The sequence below is a fragment of the Panthera tigris genome, chromosome C1 (genome assembly GCF_018350195.1).
Source record: "Panthera tigris isolate Pti1 chromosome C1, P.tigris_Pti1_mat1.1, whole genome shotgun sequence".
Lineage (NCBI taxonomy): Eukaryota > Metazoa > Chordata > Mammalia > Carnivora > Felidae > Panthera > Panthera tigris.
Genome location: NC_056667.1, coordinates 213855623 through 213864145, shown reverse-complemented (window position 1 = coordinate 213864145; position 8523 = coordinate 213855623). Strand labels below are relative to the sequence as shown.

The window sequence follows — 8523 nt, the reverse complement described above, 5'->3', positions numbered from 1 at the left end:
GACAGCACCAGAGAAGGAACTAGGTGAGATGCCCGGGGTGAGAGACTTGAGGGGCCTCTGTCTCAAGCTCATGACCCTGCTCTTCCCCGACCTGGGAGTGAGTGCCTCCTCCGATTCCACTTCTGGGGTGCCTCACCGGCCTCACCTGGTCCCCACCCTAGAGGACACTTTCAGATAGACATCGGAGGCATTGGTTCGTCAAGCAGGTTAAAAATTGTAGAAACAGGAGCCCACACGTCTTAAGGAAGGGAGTTTTATGATTCTTCTTAAGGAGATTTTTAGGTGGTTTCTTCCCTGGCTCCAAGCAGCCCTGCCCTCGATGAGGCAGGGAGGATGGAGTAGACGGTCCTGTGGGACGGAGAGATCTGTCTGCCGCTCACCTCTGCCAACCCCGAGCATCCACGTGGAGTGGGGAAGACAGCCAGGTCCTGGCACATGCCGTCGGCCCCTGCTCATCGTGGGGGCGCAGACAGAGGAGGGGAAATAGCGAGGGTGAAACTAGCCCAGCTGTCCTCCTGAGCTGGGACTTGGGGGCCATGAAGGGAAGGTCGCGGGAGGAAGGCAGGCCACGCACAAGCTGTGTGAGCCCCCGGAAGGAGAGCCAGGGCCCCTGGTGCCTGCACCTCTCCCGAGAGCAGCCTTATCTTCTCAGGTAGAGCCCCCGGAACTGCCTCTGCAAAATGAAGTATGAGTGCACAGGCCCCACGAAAGCACTGCCATTACAGAACCTACCTATCCTCCAGGGGCTCTGCCCAGGCCGAGACGGACTGCAGAGCGACATACCCATCAGCGATCCTGACGCCAGCCTGCGCTGGCACCCGCCCCGGGACCCGGGCGCTCCACCCACCCCGCTCTTGATGTACACAGGGGAATTTCGTGCAGGAGCCACTGTGATTGTTCGCATTCCCCAGTCCAAGTGTAGCTGCGTCCGGCCGAAGTAGAGAGGAAGACTTCTGTCCTCCCTGAGGTTGGGAAGTTCGATGTCGCTACCTAAACTGCTGCTACGGATCTCCACGGTGGGGGAGCGTGGACCACATCCACACACCACAGGGCGATCTAGATGCAGGAAAAGCGGCCCTCCCCAGAGAGGTAGCTGGGTCCGAGGACACGTACAGTGATGGGGGATGTGGCTCCCATGACCGCAAGGCATTCAACACTGCAGAGACCGGGGCAACCGGGGTGTGGGGTCTGCTCTGCCTCTGGCACCGGGAGGACCACCAAGGACCACCCAAGGGCTTCACGACCCAAACCCAAAGTCTGTGTCAGCACAGCTCCCTGCCCCCTCCCCGTCCCCCATCCCTCATGAGGGCTGGCGTTGGGCTCCCCTGTCCCCTGCTCAGGTGCTCTGCCTGTTTGGCATTTTTCACTTCTTCAGAACTACGATTACCTAAGTTTGCAGGAAAATAAGGAAAGGGTCCACAACCATCGAGAAATAAAGTCCACATGCACCGCCGACGGGACACGTGGGCTGGAATTTCTGCCAAGAAGTCACGTGCACACGTGTGCCTCTGAACATTGCGTGTATTTGTGCACGCGTGTCTGCGTTCCAGAGTGTGTGCGTTTACCGTTGTAAGAACGTGTATATGCAGATGTGGATAGATGGGTCAGTCTGTGTCTGAGTGTGACAGCACGTGTGTGCCCGTGTGTGGGTAAGTGTGTTTATCTGAGTGTCTGTGTAGCTGTGTGTCTGTCTGGTCTTGCATGTACGCATATGCATATAACTGGGGTAAGTCTACATAATGGGTGCATGCAGGTGTGTGTGCATGTACCCGCCCCCCGTGGGTGGGTGTATGGATGTGCAGGGTGGGGGCCGCAAGCAGGAAGAGAACCGTAAGTAGAATCATTGAGCAAAAGGCTGAAGTCAGAGCTGGAAATCAGAGCGGTGCGCCCTCGGGAGAAGGACGCCAAATCCAGAGAAAAAAATTCCTTGGTTTTCTTGCTGGGGCTCCAGTGCGGATGGCACTGACACCATCGTCACACGGTCAGCTCAGTTCCTTCCCTTCTGAGGAAGCGAGAAGGAGATGTGGTTCTTTAGCTCCAATCTACGGTTGCTAAACGTCCTCCCAGCTGGGTCCCCCACGTAAGGCATCGGCTTCAGACTTCCCCTTTCTCCACAGCCTTTGCGTCTTTGTGATCGAAAACTTGAACCTCTGTGGCTAGAAATACGCCGCGCCTCTGGTGAGGTTGCACAGCGCTTTGGGGATTGACAGAAGGGGCTGGAAACCTTCCAGATACTGCCGGCCAGCCAAGTTGCTGGTCCTTGTTGGTCTGTCTGGGCAAAGGCATGCGTGTGCGTGCACGTGTGTGTGTGTGCGTGCGGGGACAAACTGACAGACACAAATGGGATTTACTTTCAAGAGACAGGCCGAGGGATAGAGAAGCAACCACCGTTCCGCACGTTACGAACGATTCTTCTGTGCCATCTTGGTTTTGTGTTTAGGACCAGAGTTTGACCAGGCTATCTTCGTCTCACTTCTAGGCAGGTCGGTCTAGCAGTTATCTTCTGCCAAAAAATACGGTGCAAATATCATTCCAAAATTCAGTCTTTTGTCCTATTTGTCATTTCATTTGCTCGCTATTATTTTATGTTTTTTCAACAACTGGGTCTGACCCAATCAGATGAGTCCTTCCAGGAAATTAGGATGTATCTAGAAAGAGCACAAGAGGGATGTGATGTGAGGAGAACAGAGGCTGGCTTTGGAGATGAGGGAGAGCACGTGACAAGGGTTGCAGGCAGCCTCTAGGAGCCAAGAATGGTCCCTGGCTGATGACTTCAGTCCTACAACCCCCAGGAATTGAGTTTTGTCCCTGACCCGAATCAGCTTGCAAATGGGCTCGCCCCCAGAGCCACCAGAAAGGCACATGCACTGGCAGCCACCCCCGTTTCCCATCTGATAAGACCCTGGGCAGAGAACCCAGCTGAGCCCCTCCTGAGCTCCTGACCTGTAGAGCCGTGAACTGTTAAATGGGTGTTGTCTTCCGCTACTAAGTTGGTGATGTTTGTTATGCAGCCATGGATCACCAATACAGCCTGACTATTTTCTTTGAAAGAGAAAGGAAAAACTCAGCAGCAAAAACACAAATCAATATGTCGCTACACATGTCACTAAACGCCACACCCGTGTTGATGCTTGGTCTCCCACAGTGGCTAGCAATGACTCGATTACCATCTCTTCACCAGCAATGAGTTTTATCATTTTATTTTAATCACTGACAAGTGAAGATGTCAATTCATTGCTATTTTAAGGGGCATTTATTTCTTTTACTTCTAGCGAGAAAAACCCTTTTTCATGTGCTAACTCTTAGCTGAGCGGCTGTTGGCGGTTGGGAACATGCTATCTTAATTTCCAGCCGGATGCATTTTTCTATTTAATTGTTATGGCTAATTTCTCTGTTCCTACAGAACCCCTACACGTGAGGTGCTCTAAAAATATTTGCTGAATGAATGTCTGAATTAAAAAATAATGAACGAGTAAATAAGTCTTCAAGAGCAGGCTGGGGCTTTTGTTGCTGAGAGATTCAGCCTTCTGGTGTCAGGACGGGACTGCACGTGTGCCGGCGGCATCCAGCTCAGTCAAGCGGGGACGCACCTGACATTCAAATGCCCTTGGCCGCGTCAGCCCTCGGGGCGGTTGGCGAAAGGGTAGCCAGGACAGAGCCGGCCAAGAGCCGCGAGCGGACAGAGATGGGGAATCACCGTGGACGGGCGTCCGGTGGGCGGTCAGGCTGCTCTCTGCCACCAGAGATGCAAGGCAGGGTCAGACTATTGGTTTGTCGGAAATGTATTTAGTATCATTCCTTTTTTAGAAATTTGTTTGGAAACTATGATGACAAAAGTAATATATGTGCTTTTCCAAATACCTCAAAGAGTTCAGAAGTGTCTGAAATACAAGGTAAAAGAAACCCTCAAACTCACGCCTCTCAGAGAAGGCAGATAATGTTAGGTACACATCAGTGAGAGGAAAAATGGGTTTTGAGCCCTACATACTGTCTGCAGCGTATTTTATTTTCACTTAACAAAGTATCTTGGATATATTTTCATCGCTACAGATTTCAGATCAGGAAACTGGGGTCCAGAGATCCCCGGAGGTCTCCACGGATAGACCTCGGGATTCTCACGGCCCCTAAAGTCTCAGGTGCATTTTCAAGGGTGTGTGGACACTCCCTGGGTCTCTGAGCGAAACAACTCCTACGTCAGTTTCGAGTCTTTTTCGACACTGTGATCATTGGAAAACATTGAGATGTACTTGACGTACATCGTTGTGGAAATTTAAGGTGCACGTGTTGATCTGACACCCTTACCTGCTGCGATATGATCCCCTCAATAGTGTCTACTAACATCTTCGTCACGTCACAGAATTAGCATTTCTTTTTTGTGGTGGGAACATTTAAGATCGACTGTCTTAACATCTTTTAAGTACGTGAGTCGCTTTAACCGCAGTCACCAGGCTATGCATTAGGTCCTCAGAACTTAACCCATCATCTAAATGCAAGTGTGTGTCTTTTGACCAACATTCTTTCCAACCTCCCTGCCCCCCAGGCCCTGGGGACGACCATTCTACTCTGTTTGTACAAGTTCAGCGTTTTTGGATTCCACAAATAGGCGAGCCCTTACAGTAGCTGCCTTTTCTCCGTCTGGGACTTACCTCCCTGAGAACAATGTCGTCAATGTCCATCCACGATGTCACACAACGGCAAGGTTTCCCTCTTTCTCGTCGCCAAAAAAGATTCCATTATATACATCTTCTTTATCCGTGGATCCATCCGTGGATGCTTCGGTTGTTTCCGTATCTTAGCTATCGTAAATAATGCCGCAGTAAACATGGGGTTCAGTTATCGTTGTGATGTCCTGTTTTCGTTTCCTTTGGGTAAATACCCAGCAGTGGAGTTGCTGGATCACAGGGTAGTCCTATTTTGCATTTTTTGAAGAACTTCCCTATCGTTCGCCCGAGTGACTGAACCAGCTTAACGTTCCCACCAACCGCGCACGAGGGTTCCTTTTTCTCCACTTCCTCACCAACCCTTGTTATTTCTTATCTTTTTGATTACAGCTACTTTAACAGGTATGAGGTGAGATCTCACAGTGACTTTGATTCGGATTTCCCTGATGGTGAGCGATGGTGAGCGTCTTTTCATCCACCTGTTGGTCACTTTTATGTCTTCTTTGGAAAAATGTCTATTCGGTTCCTCTGCCCACTTATTAATCAGGTATTTTTTGTTATCGAGTTATAACATTGTAATAATTTTATTAAATAGTGATGCTTTTTATGAAATTGCCTCTAGGTACTGAATATCTTTAGGCTTAGAAACTCACTTTATATAATTTAGGCAATTATAGGGACGCCTGGGTGGCTCAGTCGGTTAAGCGTCTGACCTCGGCTCAGGTCATGATCTCACAGTCTGTGGGTTCGAGCCCCGCGTTGGGGTCTGTGCTGACAGCTCGGAGCCTGGAGCCTACTTCGGATTCTGTGTCTTCCTCTCTCTCTGCCCCTCCCCCATTCATACTCTGTCTCTCTCTGTCTCAAAAATAGATAAACATTTTTAAAAATGTGTAATTTAGGCAATTTTACTGGACATTGATTGTTTATACTGGGAGATTAGGAGTCCTTATTAAGTCAAAGTGCAGATAAAAATCCCAACTTGTTTAGGGGAGCCTGGGAAGCTCAGTCAGTTAGGCATCCGACTTTAGCTCAGGTCATGAGCTCACGGTTCTGTTCATGAGTTCAAGCCCCACTTCAGATCCTCTGCCTCCCTCTCTCTGCCCCTCCCCCACTCGCAAGTGCACACACACACACACACACACACACAGTCTCTCCCTCTCTTTCAAAAATAAATACATATATACAAAAATATCCCAACTTGTTTTTCCCGCTCTTGCCTACTGTCAGTAGATCATCAGGGTCTCTTTGGGATTCCTTTTGGGTCTGCTGTACCACCCTGGCCTTACCGTTGTCTCTGTAGATCTGCTGTTTGGGTCTTTTAAGAAGCAGAAACCAAGAGGGGATAGCAGATGAGAGATTTCCCTGGGAAGGATAGATGGAGAGGGGCAGGGAGGTGGGGAGAGCCTTCTGATGGATGCAGGTCTGACACCTGGGAAAAGGTAGAGGGAAGGAAGGGATACATAAGAAGAACCTCGGACTATAGTCTTGGCTGATGGGGGTTCCTGGGCTTGGTGCCCGGCAGGGCAATGCCTAACTCTCATCCCTGGGGCCATGTTTAGCCATTGGCCGAGTGCACCTTGGGAGAATATGGCCACGGGGCTGACCCTCTGGAGGACCCAAATTTGCAGCAGCCAGAGGTGTATGGCTACCAAGCAGGTTCCACCTACCTGTCTACCTATAGCAGGTGTTCTCAAAGGGACCTGTGAGCACCTCCCCTGGGGCCTGTGTTTCATCTCAGCGGACAGCCATTCTGCTAAGATATTATTATTGTCGCCACTAGAACGGACACCGTACCCATCTGAAGAGGCCAAAGACGACCTGACTTTGCCGGAAACTCACAGAGCTCTTCTGGACACAGAGGGTCGTCTTGTGTCTTGTCTCTGCAGTGAGCCAGGAACTCAGCACCCTTACGGGGGGCTGACACTGTGCCTCCAAGTCGGGAACGTGAGCTGCTGACCTGTGCTACGTGCTTTGCACGCGTGATTGTATTTGATCCTCACGGACACTCTAGGAGCTGGGCTTCGGTCACCCGCCAACGTGCAGGGGAGACATCCCAAGCAAGGGGGTGGGGAATAACTTTCCCAGGGCGGGCAAGTGGTCAAGGGGGAGTTGAGGCCAAACCCAAGCTCTCAGTCCTGAGAGCCCTTGTGCTACCTCTGTCCTAAACACATGACTCAAGTCTGTCCAATGAATGAAAAATTTCTTGAAGCAATGCCAACCTTTGATAGTGGAAATCCGAGGGCTATAGATGCAGAGGTGGAGGCTGGCATGACAGACACCCCAGCGGGCTCCAGAGAGGCAGGCAGATATTAGAAACCGGGGTGAATCTGAAACCCATCCATTCATAAAACACACCTCCCTCCAGGCTCCTTGTCTGGGCAGCGTGCGGGGCGCCGGGAACACACAGGCTGTGCCCCCAGGGCTCGCGGCCCCCACAAAGGTAGAGGAGTGGCCTCGTGCAGAGGTATGAAAACAGGGCCAGGGAAGGGTAGAGGAGGGAGCACTTCGCTCTGCCTCCAGAGGCCAGGACGGCTTCCCGTGTGAGGAGGCAAGTTGGCTGATGTAACAGGAGAGAGAGGTATGTGCCAGGTAGGAGGCGGGGCGCACCAGCCTGGAGGCGCATTTGTGGGAATGACCTGGGGTGACAGTGTGGATGGGTTGAACGGACAGGAGAGGGAGACGAGGCCAGGTGAGCGGGCAAGGGTCAGACCAGAATGACTTCCTCTGGACGACGGCACACGAGGCTCTGAAGCTGGGGTGGTTTATGGTGCCCGACTTTACGGAGGCAGGTGGTTGATCACTTGGAGATGGGCAGCGGTTTCTGCCATCAATGCCGTGTGCCCGCGCGTGTGTGTGTGTGTGTGTGTGTGTGCGTGTGAGTGTGTGTGACGGCAGTCAGGTGAGGCAGAGACTTACCTGCAATAGATAAGCATGTGATTGTGTAAATTACAAAACAAGAAACGGCCATTAAGATGACGCCTGTAAGTCTCGATGAGACACCTTTTTCATTTAAGTTCATTTATTTGGAGAGAGGGCACGCGCAAGCAGGGAAGGGGCAGAGAATCCCAAGCGGGCTCTGTTCTGTCAGCACAGAGCCCGATGCGGGGCTCAGACTCACGAGCTGTGAGATCATGACCTGAGCCAAAACCCAGAGTTGGACGCTTAACCAACGGAGCCACCCAGGTGCCCCGAGATATCTGGTTTTAAAGGGTCACCCTCGTAGGGCCTGGAGGACAGAGGCCGGAATGTGGGCACAGTCCAGGTGGGCCGGGTGGGTCAGAATGAAGTCCCTGGTCATGGGAACGGAGAGAAACAGGCTTCCCGAGGGGCAGGAAGGGTGTCTGGGGTGACACTATGGGGCTGAGGCGGGAGAGCAGAGGAACACGTACGCAAGCTTCTTCCCGGGACAGGAGCCTATCAGTAAACTGCCCCCTCCCGACCGATGGACAGGGGCTCAGGGCTGTCCCAGTCAGTGTGAACGGCTGTAACAAAGTCCCACAGGCCGAGGGGTCTAAACAACAGGCATTTGTGTCTCACAATTCTGGAGGCTGGAAGTTCAGGGTCAAGGAGCCAGCACAGCCTGTTGGAGGTGAACGCTTGCCAAATGGATGGATGGCCTCCTCTCTGTGTGCTCGAGGAGGACAGGGAGGGGTGAGATCTCACGTCTCTTCTTAAAGGGCCGAATCCACCGTGACGGCCCCGCTCTCCTGATCCCATCCAACCCTAATTTCCTCCCAAGGTCCCCCCCTCCACATAACATTACACGGAGGTGGGGGCTTCAACATAGGGATTCGGGGAGGGCGCAAGCCTTCGGTCCCTAACGGGAGCTCTGGCTGGCAGGAGGCAGGGCTGGCCCCTGGCT

General features: G+C 52.1%; 1 long non-coding RNA gene across 2 annotated transcripts; it reads right to left on the bottom strand.

The window, feature by feature from the left end:
• Nucleotides 1-239: 239 nt before the first annotated feature.
• Nucleotides 240-4853, bottom strand: LOC122241069. Of its 2 annotated transcripts, none has more exons than XR_006221015.1 (2): nt 4647-4853; nt 240-2648 (listed from the first exon to the last, which is right to left on the bottom strand). It is a non-coding gene; the product is annotated as an uncharacterized LOC122241069 (long non-coding RNA). The 2 variants fall into 2 exon arrangements; XR_006221016.1 differs by having other exon boundaries at nt 240-2503.
• Between the last annotated feature and the right edge of the window lie 3670 nt (nt 4854-8523).